Source organism: Aptenodytes forsteri, unplaced genomic scaffold (assembly GCF_000699145.1).
Source record: "Aptenodytes forsteri isolate BGI_AS27 unplaced genomic scaffold, ASM69914v1 Scaffold5, whole genome shotgun sequence".
Classification (NCBI taxonomy): Eukaryota; Metazoa; Chordata; class Aves; order Sphenisciformes; family Spheniscidae; genus Aptenodytes; species Aptenodytes forsteri.
The window spans coordinates 4,445,468-4,460,121 of NW_008795672.1; positions in this window are offsets into that span (position 1 = coordinate 4,445,468).

Genomic DNA, 14,654 nt, shown 5'->3' on the forward strand with positions numbered 1-14,654 from the left:
TGAAAGACCTACTGATTGTTTCCAGCTAATGGAGATTTTTCACTAGCGCAGATGAGAACAATGTGGGCTTTTAGACAGAAAATCGTCCTTGGTCTATGCGCAGCGTAGCACCCTCCTTCTGTTTCCTGCCCAAACTCACCTGGGCGATGGGATATGGCAACAGCAGAGACCTGAACCTGGTTTTCCTACAGGAATGTGTGCAAAATAGATGGGACAGTGGAAACACAAGCTGTTTAAAAAGTACCATGAGTGATGCACGGGAGGTATAAATCAGATGTATACCTTCTATAAACCTGGTATACAATACTCACATATAATTTCTACCTTTTGTACTTGGAAAGCCTTGGAGAGCCTTGAAGACAGAAGACGCTAAGTGCTCTTAACCGAGCACTGCTTTCCATCCACACACTAAGCATCCGTTAAAGAAACTCCATACAAGGATTGTGGAGAAGGATGGAGCCCGTTTTTAGGATGGGTTTATTTTTATCTTTTTTTGGAAGAGTTTATCAACCCATTTTTTGTATCTCCCACCAATGAAAGCTGAGAATGACTGAAATAGCACAGTGTGTTGGAGTGACTTCTTCCCCAGGAGACTGGTTTTGTTTTATTATTGCTGAAGAGAGCAGGAATTTATTAAGCCTAGAAAAGTGAAGGAATTGGAACTTTCCTGCCAAGGTAGATGAATTCCCAAGCTGCTCCAGTCACTCCTGAGAAGCTCTTTTACTGACTTTCCCGTGTAGGGGAGAGGCACTATTTTGTCCATGTTACCAGCTGACAAATAAAACAACCAAATTCAGAAAGGAGGAGGAGAGGGAAAATTTGCTCAAAAATATATTTAAAGACATGAGCTTTCCTGTAGAGGAGTTTGTTTGGTGAGAAATGGATCTCTTGCTACAGGCTCCAATTTAAACTGGCTGACCTAGAAGGAAGAAAGTGCCTGGGAAAGAAGCAAAAGCAAATAAATAAAAAGTAAAAAGCAAATAGAAAATAGGAGTTGTCTTTCCCACTTTTCAAAACTATGTGGGTACGATGGGACTTTTCTGTCCTACCTCTTAGGGAGCCAACAGCTTTATGTTTGTGCATACCACGTAGCAAAGGGCACAACAGGAATCTATTACACAGCGGAGTGTGTGTTCCTCCTCCCTGGCTGATGCGTACTAACGATAGAAAAGTTAATTAAATCAGACAGTCAGTGTTGACCACTGGTTCAGAGAATGGAAATTTCTAAGGCCCTCGGTCAGATGGTAGCTGTCTAGCTGGGTTTCTAGTCTCACTCACAGCTACGGCTCGGTCCTCCACGTCCACTTCTTGCTCTCCAGATTCCCGTTACCCGTGCGTTTGTCCTCCTCCTCTTTCTTTTCCCTCCTTGCCCACTGCCCCCTCCATGCATCTCTGATCACTCAGGTTCTTACACTTGTCTCCCACAGTTCCTGTTGAAACAACACGCAGCCGTAGTGGTGGTGATGATGGTTATGAGGAAGGCAGAGCAAGATAAGCCAAGGCTGAGTGAAATATCCCCTCTTTGTAACATACAAGATTGGAGAATTTTTTTGGCCGTTCAAATGGGACGGTCGTGACCTTAAAACAAACCAGAAGTTTCTTCTAGACTTGAAATACCTCAGAATTAAGTCGTTTCCTCTTTCTTCATTACCTGGATCTTCTCTTTTGTGAAAAACTCTTCAGAGACTATTCAGTCATATTAAGATCTCATGAATTTTAAAGTTCTGTGTCTATCAGAGCAGATGGATGCTGGCAATGCTTTGCATTGCAGTCAAGAGGTTGGCAGGTGTTAGCATACCTGCATTGCCTTTAAATCGCCTTGCTTGGATGCGGTGACAGGGGAATTGAGATGAGGGGAGAGATTCACTGGGAGCTGCAGAGTTTTTTGGCTAAATACCACTAGCCCGTGCATAGAGAGCCACACTGACATGGTCACCTCTGAACAAGCCGGATCAGGGATGTCTGTCTGATATGCAGTCATGCCTTTGAGCTGCAGTGATCTGCAGAGTTCACAGAGTCAACATCTGAATAGAAAGGCTGATTAGCATCCTACCCGTTGGGCCACCTCATTTCCGTCTGTGCAATGAAGAAAGAACTACTGAGGCAGCAACAAATACGTAGATGTGGGAATAACAGCACTGGGGTGGGGGGGGAGGAATAGGAGTTCTGCATTTCTTCAGAGACTATATTTTCAGCCAGGAGGAGGCAGTTAATACACTGAAAGCTTGTAGAAATTAGGGACTCAGTTCTTTTATTTGGAGTTGTTTAAGTCACGCAGTTTTGCTTGTCTGGATGAGCAGGAGTGAGAGATCACGAACAGGGGATGGATGTAATCATGGCAGGCTTTGCTGTGATTTCAGGAGGTGCTGCTAGGCCAGTAGCAAAGTTAATCTCTAAGGCAGAGGAAACCGAGGGGAGAAGAGGAGCGCCCAGACTTGCCTTCCCTCTCTGGGTTCCTGTTATACCAGCCCTGCAGGGTATCACCTCTTCGGAGGACTGACCCGTGAGATTGCATTCAAGCACAGAGGAAATTTTCCCTCTAGTCCTTATCGTGCATGCAGGTTTTGGAGGGGGGGAAGCACTGCTCTAAGTTTTCACTGCCCTGCTCTTTATTAGGAAGCTTTGGTTCTCTGCCCAGTGGATATAACTGTTCCATATAAAAGCCTATTACAGAAACAAAAGGGAGCTGATATCAATTATTGCTTGAGGTTTCAGTGGCCCTTCTCCTCCCTACAACTGAGCAGTGGCTAATATATAGAAGTTGTTTGGAAGCTAGGCAACCTTCTACCAGAATAATACGTGAGGCAATGTTCAGGAAGGTGGTTCAGGAGTATATACGTATCCTACCTTGTGGTTGAGATGGGAAATAAAATTGCAACATCTGCTTTGCTCCAGAATTTTTTTCTTATACTCTGCAGCCTCAAGCCAGAACAGCCCTTTATTCCTTCCAAAAGTGATGTAAGATAAAAGAGGGGAGATAAACCACATCCTCACTCTTTTTTTAAAACAAATACTTGAAAATGACCAGAAGAGTGACTAAAAGTCAAATTAACTTGAAGACAAAAAAGACTTGACAAGTATTTGCAATGAGATTCAAATGCCCAGGGAACACTGCTTTTCCAGGGAGACACTGATGTCACCCGACAGAAACCGAAACCTCATCCCAGGAGTAGCTCCTTTATGAAGGGTGGTGCAGGAGGAAGAAGGGTTTCCAGCCAGCGGTAAGATCCATGCAAGGATCTGTGCTCCAGCAGATCACCAATCTTAGATGGGATGGGATGGCAAAATGGTGATGAGTGCTTGTCATGGAAACTGTTAATTGTTAACAAAAGCTTTTAACTTTTCAGCTATTGCAAAATAATCTAAGCAATATTTTTGTTTATTGCTGGGAGGAGCCTTGGTAAGAGGCTGCTGTAATTCTTAATTCATTTTTAGAAGGAGCATGCTTTAAGATAGATATCACTAAAGTAGAGATGGGACCAAACTGGAGTTTCATATCTTCCCTATCACCCCAGAATGAAGGGTGGTTTTGTTTTAGCATGTCTGCCCAGATTTGAACTTGTTTAGAACCCACAATGGGTTTATTCAAATAATAATAATAATAAAAAAAATAACATCCAGGGGCCTCTTTTTGCTTGCTTTTTGGATGCTGTCCAAAGTGGCAGAGCTCTTGCAAGACCAGACTGCCTCTAAATGAACTTACAAGCTTTCCACTGCTGGGGCTGAATATTGGCCCATTTGTTCATGGGTTGCTTGTGCTGACAGACCCAAACCTTAGTCTGGCTCCAGCCTCAAACCTGAACCTCTGAATTTTAAGCTAATCCTATTCCAGACAGAAACTGGTATATTATGGGTTTGGCCCATTTTTAACATTTTAAAATCCTGCTCCATTTTCAATGTAATGATGCCACAGGACTTCGTTTAGCAAAGACATTTAGAAGCATGTCTTAGCTGCATTAATTCAGAAAGACTTTCAAGCAGACCCTTATATTCAGGTTTTGGCATTTGTATTTTCTGATCTGTGCGCTTGATGAAACACCTGTGAAAAATAGTGTATGAAGATGACAGCGAGACAGAAAATGATGCCTTGCATTTGTCCTTGGCTAGAGGGAATAAGGGAGCCCACAGGACCTTTGCTGTGATTTCATAGGAAACGCCAGAAATTAATTTTGGTTTGTGTGTGGGTGTGCGTCTTTCTCTGCCCTTCCCCCTTCCCCCATTATTCCTCTTCCTTCCAGTTTTGCAAAAAGACCTATCAAGATGAGCATTTCTGCAGCGGTTGTTCAGACTTGCCCAAAATGTGTGTGACGACGCTCTCCTACCCCCACAGCCACTGGGGCATCGGTCCCCCGCATGCCTCAGAGCCCGGGTCCGTGCCCTAACCCTGTCCCTCTCTTGCTCTTTGCCAGGTTGCCCATCCTGCTGTCTGGGTCTCAAATCCCGCGGGCAGGGTGGAGAAGCTGGCCAGCTTGCCCTGCCAGCCCTACTGAAGAGGATGGCAAGCCCCAGCCCAGAAACTGCTCCCAGCTCGCCCTCGGCTGGAGAGATGAGGCTGCCTGCTGCGGCACAAACATTGACATAACAGATTCGCTGTCAACGTACGCATCCTTTACCCACAAGGTGAATATATACATATCTACCTTAGCTGTACATTAATAGTCCTTTTTCATGCCTACCATCCTTTTCCTTTCTGCATATAGGACCTAGCACAAAGGAGGCAAAATTCATGTTGTTAAAGAATGAATGTAATTATTGTACATGGGGAAAACTGCTTTCTGATGGCGGTTAACTGGGTAGTTTATTGCCCAAGAGCAGAAGCACCTTCCTATACAGACAAGATACCTCCTGGGTAAATAATGCATTTTTGAAAGTTGCTTTTATTTGTATTACATGTTCCTAAAACTCCTCACAGAGACCCTATAATTTCAGGAATTAGTCCAGACACGTAATAAGACCTAGTTCTTCTGTGGTTGATTTATGGGTAAAAAAAATGTCATTGGCAGTGGTTGGGTGAAGAGATTTGGATACTAGTTCTTCTGTGGTTGATTTATGGGTAAAAAAAAAGTCATTGGCAGTCTTTGGGTGAAGAGATTTGGATACGTGCATAAAGTTATTCGCTTAGTGCTTAGTGTTGCTTTCATTAATAGTTTGTGTGCGGCATTTTGTTATACGTAATATTTCTTTTTTCTTTTTTGGGAGTGCGTGACATCAGAATGGTTTTGCAGGTAAAATCAGACATAGCTGTGGTATTAGGAATTATTCTAGACACAGTTAAGTCTTCTTGTAGTTGTGATTTGGATACGTGCATAAAGTTATTCGCTTAGTGTTGCTATGATCTTTCATTAATAGTTTGTGTGCGGCATTTTGTTATACGTAATATTTCTTTTTCTAGATTTGGGAGTGCGTGACATCAGAATGGTTTTGCAGGTAAAATCAGACATAGCTGTGGTATTAGGAATTATTCTAGACACAGTTAAGTCTTCTTGTAGTTGTACTTGCTGCAATACACAGCTGGGACTGCTACATGCCACAGAGGGCGAACAAGAACAGCTTTTCCTTAAAATGAGTATGGAGAGACTCCCATAGGAAATGTTTTTGTTTTGTTTTTTGAAATCTGTGTGTGGCATAGGAAAGGAATGGGTGGAAGAATGATAACAAGAGAGAGCATGTCTGTGAGAGAGATAAGATTGAAAAGGGCTGGTAAGCAAAAGTGCTCAAAGTTGAGCCCGTGTTTGCAAAATTGTGCAGCCTTCAGAAAAGCTCATTTAGTTGTGGAACTGGTACTGAGGTCCTGGAAAATCCAGCCCTCAAAATTAGCAAGATAAGAAACTCAGTTTTAAAAATCCTTTAATAAGGATTCTCCTTTCTCTGTGTTAAAAGCTATGAAAACAAACGCAGTCTTGCTGGGCACAGATTTTGGGGCTTTGTTTCCTTTTTATAAAGAAACAAATTCTGACTCTGCTTTTCCAGCGATTTATACACGAACCCCATCTTGTGTGTTCCCTCCAAAACATCTCACTGGCTCTGACAGCAAAGGGGTTCAAATGCTTTGCCTGGAAAAAGCTTCCTTTCCATTAACAACCCAGAGAAAACCAGAATGGGTGATGGTGACTGGTTGAATGACCAGCTGGCTTTTGAAGTACAATATATACATACATATGTGTGTGTTTATGCATATGTGTGTATTAAATATATATATGTATGCTTTATGATTGAATAGACATCTACCCTTCAGCTCTGCTTTCTACGATTAACCTCTATTAGCATTGCGATTATAAATACCTGGTAAAGGTCTGCTTTTGATCTAACCCACCTGTCACTCAATACTCTTTTAAACTCCAGATTTCCTCTCTCTTTCTTGACATTTGTCATTGTCTTCCTTCTGAATGCCTTCCTTGCTGTTCTCAAAAGCTGGCCAAAAAGCGCTAGGAGGGTAGATTGTAGTATCAAGTACCACGCTCGAGGCTCAGAGGCAGCTGCAATGTTCTAAAAGGTCTCTTTATTCTTTGCAGCCGCAGCTTTGCAATTGCCCGAATAACAAATATTCACTTCCCTCCCCTTTATCTTTCATGGAAAAAAATCCCCCAGAATAACAATGAGTTCTTCCCTCTTTCCAGCCTAGCCCAGTGTACATTAATACACCTTGTAATTGCTTGTCTCTATCGGTTTTAGTCCTTTGCCCTTTTTTGCTCCTTCTTTTTGTACTTCAGCTCATCATTGATCCTATTCACTCTATTCCCAGCGCTGAAATCTAAGTCCCAAATGCCAGCAAGAAATACTCAGCCATTCATGACAAATTGAATGGCTCAGTTTAAAGGGGAAGATAGCACCTCATCTACTGTTACTTTTCACTACAATGATCTCCATCACTCGTTCACTGGAGAAAGCAGCATGTCCTGGGTTCAAGTACAGACTATGCTGATGATCCGTGGCTTGAAAGGACTAGAAGGAGCATTGCATATGACAGGGAGTCACCTTTCTGCCTTTGAAGGTTTTTATGTATTCACATCAATACAACGGTCAACACTACTAAGAGCCCAGGAATGCTGTTCTGTTCACCCCTGCCCTGGCAGGATCCCAACCCACTTGCAGCGACACGCCAAAAAATAAGGCAAGAAGGCTAAAATGGGGCCAGATCATCAGCTGGTAGAAATGTGCTGTCAGTGTAAACACTTCTACTATAGGATCAATGAAGATTCAGGAGAAAAAGCAAACTTCGCCATTTTAGCAAACGCTCCACCAAGGTCGGCCTCGTTAGGTGTAAGTACACGTCCCGCTGGCTTCCTGGTAGCTCCTGGTGGTCTCTCCCTTTGGAGACTGGCTTACACAAAGAAGCCACACACGGGATAAGACCTACCGGTGGTGCATCATTTACACACGGGCTGCCAATGTTTCCTAGGCTGATCAAAACTTCTTTGTCAGCAGTTACTGTTGTTGGAAAATGGAGTTTTCAGCTGAACATGGATGTTCACAGGAAAGAGCCTGTGCTCCTTGAATACTTTTTTTTTTTTTTAATTTTTCATGAGACAACTGGTAATCTCAAAAAGTTTTCTCCGAAAACTGAGAAAAACACAATTTATTGGTAAATTTTGTCCATAGGGATCTGGTTTTGGCTTTTCTGCACTGAAAATATTCTTCTGGCAGAATTTGATTGAATAACTTTCAGTCAATGAAAACATTATTCCATTTTTTTTCTTGTTAACAAAAGTGAAAACATCCAGTTTTTTTTTCACGTATCATTTGCGCAGCTGCATAACCCAAACAGTTATAATACAGGATTTGTTTTTGGTTTTGTTTTTCCCTGTTAACTTCATTAGCCGTAGCAGGGTGGACCATAAATCCCTATTTCCACGCATTTTGTCAGCAATGTGACTATGTTGCATTACCAGAAAGTGGGCACAGAGTGGAGATAAAATTATATGGGTTACAAACAGCAATGCAGCACACTGATTTCCTGAACTGCAAACAGTTGCAAGAACTGTTCAGGTCTGATGTGTTTTTGTGGTGGTATTATTCTCATTAGAGAAGGTTATGTCTTGGTGGGGTAAATTCCAGCCTTTCTCCAGAGCCAGCTGTCTACAGCTATCCAGTTCACAGATGTTTTTTTCTACCGAGGAATATTAGGAAGAATGGAAATCGATTCCAGATCATATCCGTGTTTTCCAAGTGATAGTGTCTCTCCAGGTCTTCTGATAGACCTGGGGTAGCCAGAAGACTTTTTTTTTTCTTTTTTCCTACCTGACATTTTCCTTGCTTTTCCCAAAAGAAGAGCAGATTATTAGAAGTCACATCTGCCTGCCAATTACCCGATCATAGCTCCCACTCAAATGCAGTTCTAGTTATTGCAAGGTGCAATGAAGCAACCAAGTCACAGGGCAGAAATAAATGCTAATGCAGACCAGGGCTCACCAGCAGGCTGTCCCCACTAGAGTCCTGCTCCCAGAGCTGCAGAGCTCGAACCGGCTGAGTCTAGACAGTCTGACCAGGGAGGGTTGGAGAGTCTCTGCTGTGGTGCATAGTGCTCTAAGATGCTGCAGCAGAAACTCATTTTATGAAGGTTTTTTTTTTTTTTAATGCTATGTGCATCGCTCTCCAGACTTCACAAAGGACCAGCTTTCAGTTCTTGCGTTTCTGAATGAGAAAATTTGTTTTAAAAAAGACTTTGAAGTAAAGTGAACAATTTTATGTTGCTTTCTAACTCCATGCTGAATCACCAGGGAATCCTGGAGAAGATTGACAGTCAAACAACCAGTAAAAGGAGGAAAGTCTGTTTTCCCTAGAGATTTCTTGTAGGTCTTGGCTTCTGCTGAGTTAAACACAGCATGGAAATAGTCTTTTTCAAGGTACTTTACTGTCTCCAGCCGAAACCAGGAAATTATACTTTGCGGGAAAAATATATAAACATGTATTAAATAAACTTTTTTAAGAATTCAGGAATTTGGCTTTTGGATTTTGACCAGGTTGTGTTTTCTCTAGACCAATCTTATCCTCTACATCTCAGCACAGTTGTTCTCTATTTTGTGTAACTCGGAATGCCATCTGAAATGTCAGCAAGAGGTGTACGGGTCTGTATAGATCTCGCCACTGCAAGCCTTGATTTTTTATTAAAAATCAGGTCTGGGTGAGAAATCACAAAATCATAGCACGTTATTCAAGAACACTGCTTTCTTGTTATTTTTGCTTGTTTTCAAGCTTTTGGGGTAGATAGACACTGGTCACATTTGACAGCATTATTCTACCATCGTGAGGGCTGGAAATGTATTTATTTATTCCAGTCATAGGTAAGATTTTTAAATAATCTTGTATCTCTGTTTAGTCATAATAAAATCTTGAGATATAATACCATTGACATATTAGAAGCTAACATGAGGGTTAACATTTTAATTTTTGCTTAGTAGAAAACCACCACTTCTTCCCCCTCTTAGTTCAGAACTGAGATTAAATTAAATTAGCTCCCTTGAAGATAGCTAACTTGCTATTCCCATCTAAAAAACTGAAACTGCGAGCCAAAACATTTATACTGAATTACAGAAGACGTTCCTCAACACTAAGCCCTGTTTCATGTTGCAGCTCTGTGAAAAAGGGGAGGAGAACAGCTGCCTTTAGAAGCAGATGACCAAATTTCTTTTGATCTGTTTTTAAGAGTACGGAACTTGGTCTAAAGGCCATCCTCAGGCATCGCAGACATGGCCAACGAAATACTGCTTCAAAGGGTGTAGAAGATAAAATTATAGCATTGCTTCATCTCTCTATACACCGAGTATGCAGGAACGGTTTGCTAAAACTCACTTTATGCCATCTTTAAATTAAAAATAAATACAAAGAAAGGATTATTTAGCAAGCTAATTGGGGAATTTTCTTGTGGGCAATTCCTGGGTATACCGCGCTTTCTCTTTAGCTCTTTTTGAACTTTAGACAGAGCATTATAGATTCTTGAATACAGAGCCTGGAATGACTCTCTTCTAATCTGCAGGGTTGGTTTCAAGGCCTTCCCAAAACACCTAACACAGCTCTTGCACTGAACCTATTAACGTGATGTCTATCTTTTAGGTTACCCAGCTTCACGGATAAAGTCTGACTGATGGAGATTCCAAAGCATCCCTGATAATCTGTTCTAATTCGGTCATATATAGGGCTGTTAATATCCAGCTACATTGGCTATTCTAGCATTAAGAAGCGTTATCTTTGTACCTAAAAAAAGCGGTTCATATTACAGTGCTGCTAAGCTACCAAGACTTACCCCTTCACAGAGAAGAAAGTCATTGTACCTGAAAGTTTCCACTAATCTGAGTACTGAAAGCCAATCCAAACATAAAAACATTAGGAAGAATTTCCATGGTTTATAATGAAACCCTTCTTGCAACCCCACAGTTGAAGTTATAGCATTCTCCGCATGCCACAATCAGCTTTATCTCATATCATCAGGAGATTATTTTTCTTAGAAATATTTACGTAATGTCTTCTGGAGTGGACTGAACATGGATTGAAACAGCTGCTTTGACAATTTCAGTTTCAGAAAATTCTGATATTTCTCACCTGCAAAATCTTCCCTGCTGCTGTTGCCATCCTGTTCATCACAGCGGTTAGGTCTAAATACTCGCAATATGTAGCATTCATTAGGCCTCAAGGAGCTGCAGCAAGCCGCTTTGACACACTGTGCCTTTTGTAGGGCAAAAGCTAAGGTCTCAGCTGGTGTCTACTGAATTAGAAACAATTCAAAATGCTTTAATTGAAGTCAACAGAGCTACCTAAACTTACCACATTTGAAAAGCCAGCATAGACTGAGCAGCGCTTGCAGTTAACAAGACTCAACTGCTGATTATGACTCATGTGCAGACTGGGAAAATAACGAATTTTTAAACAATATCCCTTTTTGTGTTGCAAGCAGGTCAAATGCTGTCCCATTTTTACGATCCAACAGGGAGATGGAGTTTAGGAACACACAAAAGCCCTAGAAAAAGAGTTACAGTTGAGGTCACATTTTCATACCCACATTATTGAACTATACCTTTGAAAGACAAAAGAGCAGGCGATGTCCTAACATGTAGTTGTTGCTTAATGATTGTGTTGTCGGTCTGGAGAGGGCGGAGTGGTAGGTTGCTTAACAGTTTTACATTTTCCCATGGTATAATACTGGTGATATGGTTAGCTATAATTAAAGGGTTATATAAATAAGCCATTGGGAAACAAATTAATTTATTTCCTTGGTGGGGCTAGTTATGTAATTTGGGGCTTACATGTTGATCTGCTTTCTCTTTGAAGCACTCGGCCCCCTCCAAACCCGGTCCTCCTCTCCCAATTGTTTTAAAATAATTTCAAAACACGTCAAAGGAATGCAGATGTTAAATGTGCTGCAGCTTGAACTTCCTTGAAGCAGCAATGCCCTTAATGAGAAAAAGCTGGAGAGCAGAGTGAAACCTGGCTTGTAAAACAGTTTTATGGTATGTTTATTACTTTATCAGAAAAGGCCTTCGAACAGACAAAGAGGAGTAGCGCATAACGCAGGGGAGCCGTCGGTGCCAGCGGACCGCTTCTACTCGACAGCAGCACCCACCCGCTGCCCCCTGCCCTTGCAGGTAGTGGAAGAATCGGTCACCCGGATCTCATTTGGGGCACCTTTATTGATTTTGGTGATGCTCAACCTTTTTGTGTTTACTGAGGATCTGGCCCGGTCTTGGGGATGGCAAATGGAAGTGTAGGCTGGTTCCTACCCCAATCAGAGAAATCACCCTTTTCCAAGGAAATAATAAGATGTGATTAAAAGTCCAGCTTAAAAAAACAAAGCATAACACTAAGTTTTCCTCTTACGCCCGTGTTTCTTTTATGAGCTTATATATAACATCATTAAGCTACTTGCCATTCTCTGAGCAAATCTTTATTTAATCATGTAATTTTTTTTCATTCTCTTCCCTAGAAATGTAAAGCCTTAAGCATTAGAAATTTTAAAACAAATTCCTCAAGTTTAATTTTGCATACAAAGCTGTAGTACAGAAATCAAACAATTTCTATGAAGGCTATTTATACTAACAGCTATACTAGTTTCCTGTAATAGACACCATTTTGGCTTCACAAGAAAAAAGAAAAAAAAAAAAAGAAGAGGAAAAAGTAGCGTTAAAATGTCTTCACATAAAGACCATGGCTACACTTCAGACAACTCTTTCAGGCCCCAGCTGTGAGGTTCAAACAAGCTTCACCAACCGAAGGGAAGTGTACTTCTGTGATATTTCTGGTGTCGAATGAAAAGACATAAAGCATTACATTAGTTATGGAACACGCTCTCATACCTTTCCTCCTCTGACATACATGCCTTGTGGCAAAAGATCTCAACCCTAACCTCTTGGACTTGCGGTTGTGAAAGACCCTACTGGCAGAAGGGGAAAGGCAATGCTGGTTTCTCTTCGGTTTAGATTTTAAGATTTCTAGTCTCAGGATAATTCCAAGTCCCAGTTGGCTACAATAATTTCCTTTTAAGCTTTTGCTTAATGTGGTGCAGTAACTTCACAGCATGTGCCTTAGGAATGAACACCAACCAAAACTGCTGATCATGTTTATCTTACACTACAGGGAAGCCACTGATCAAAGCGATGTATATTTTAATCAAAACTCTTCCCAAAGTGGCAGCTTCCACAGCCAGCACAACTGCCAGTCTGCCTCTGCTAACACTGCAGAAAGAATAAAGAAAAACAGTCCTCCCAATTAGCAACAGTCTGGAGGCAAATTTGAAGCCATCCAGCAGAGCTTCACATCACTGAAGTGGCTATCAAGTTGAAGACTAGGATAAAGTTGGGCTGGGGCCCAGAGTGTGTTTGTCTCTCTCTGGTGGATTTTGAAGGGAGTGAAACTGCATGCTTGCTCATAAGGTGTCTGTCATTTTAGCATTCTGAAGATTAATGGCTTTGATTTTCAAATCCTAATCACAGACTGCAAAGAAGAGGAGGAAATTTTTGTGAATTAATTAATAGGATCGTGTTGGGTTGGGCTCGTCTGTGGGGGTTTGGTTAGTTGTTGTGGGACCTTCCTACTGTTTGCAGTCAGCACTGGATTAGGCACTGTGTATGCAGAACAAGAGGTACAAAGGTTCGGTCCCTGGTTCTCCTATGACTTTGTAGTACAGCCAGGCACACAACTTTGGTGGCTAAGCTTGCCGGTGTCCAGAAATCGCCTTGACCAACTGTTCTGAGTAAAGAAGTTTTTGGCCAATTCAGCCCAGCCCCCTCCTCAAGCTGAGCCTAAGCAGCCCCGTTGTTCCCCTGACTGAGTTCCCAAAAGGCATCACGGGAATATGCAGAAAATAGGCAGAGTGTCAATACTGGAGCGAGGGGAATGACAAGCTTTTAGGCATTTGACGGGATGAGATTGGGACTTGTGAGATCAGAAATGGTGGTTTCCTATAAAACTCGCATGTAAATTTAGACAAATTGCTTAAACTTGCTGTCCTTGATGCTCAAAATTACATAAACATCTGCATTAATCCATTTATCTTAAAGAAACTTAACTTTAATCATACTTAACTTCAATCATACACTTGTGTCCCAATTATGCTAATAGCACGCAAGTACATACTTGAGTGTTTCGCTGACTGATGTTCTTCTGAATTGCGATTGCAATTCAGTGTCTCCCATTTCCAGGGATATTGTACTTCCCCTGGAGGAGGAGAGCGAGCTAACGTGGCTGAGTAGGAACTACAGGATTGTTTACATGTGTTAAATCCTTTTCGGTACTTTCAAGAAACCGGCCTTCTCTTGAGGTCCAAGGGCCCCTCTTTTCCTTTTCCTTTTCCTTTTCCTTTTCCTTTTCCTTTCCTTTTCCTTTTCCTTTCCTTTTCCTTTTCCTTTCCTTTTCCTTTTCCTTTCCTTTCCCTTTCCTTTCCTTTCCTTTCCTTTCCTTTCCTTTCCTTTCCTTTCCTTTCCTTTCCTTTCCTTTCCTTTGTTATGTACAGAAAATGATTTTTAAATAAGCCACCATGTTTTTTCTTAAAAAAAACCCTTTTATGATTGGGCAACAGATTGTGGATCTTCAGTTGAAAAACTGAAGTGTTGTTTAAGTTACTGCTGCAAGAAAAAAACCCTGTCTTGAAATACTAATCTTATGCTCTTTATTTGCATTCTTGAAACTTAAAATTACTTTAATGTTTTTATTGAAAAATCTGGAAAATAAAACTGTTCTTTTTCTTCGACCTTATGGCTCAGGTTTCAGCACAGACTGAATCTTACTGCTGACTTCTGAACCTCTGAAGACGCTGCTGTGCTTGGACTCCGCATGACTCTCCCCTTATAAGAAAAGTAGCATTGTAAGTCATATATATGGTGTGTTTTTCTATTCGTTGTTGAGAATCTGCTCGCAAAGGAAGAGCCAAAAATATTTTGAGCAAAGTTCTATTAGTTTACATAGCTGATTAAAACTCAAGGCGCTGTTTTTTTGTTGAAACAGTATCCACTATCCATCACAACAGCCCGTCTAAGCCGTAGGGTAGATCACCCTTTTGGCAGCCATATTGTTAAAACTGAGCCTCACACTGAGGTGAGAAAATAAACTGAAGACCCTTTGAGGAAATTTTTGAAGACTGTATGTAAACTCAATATCTTTATTATTTCTTGCTACAGCTGACTGGGTCTCCGGTTTTATATGTCTGCTGAAACAACAGTACCAGCAAG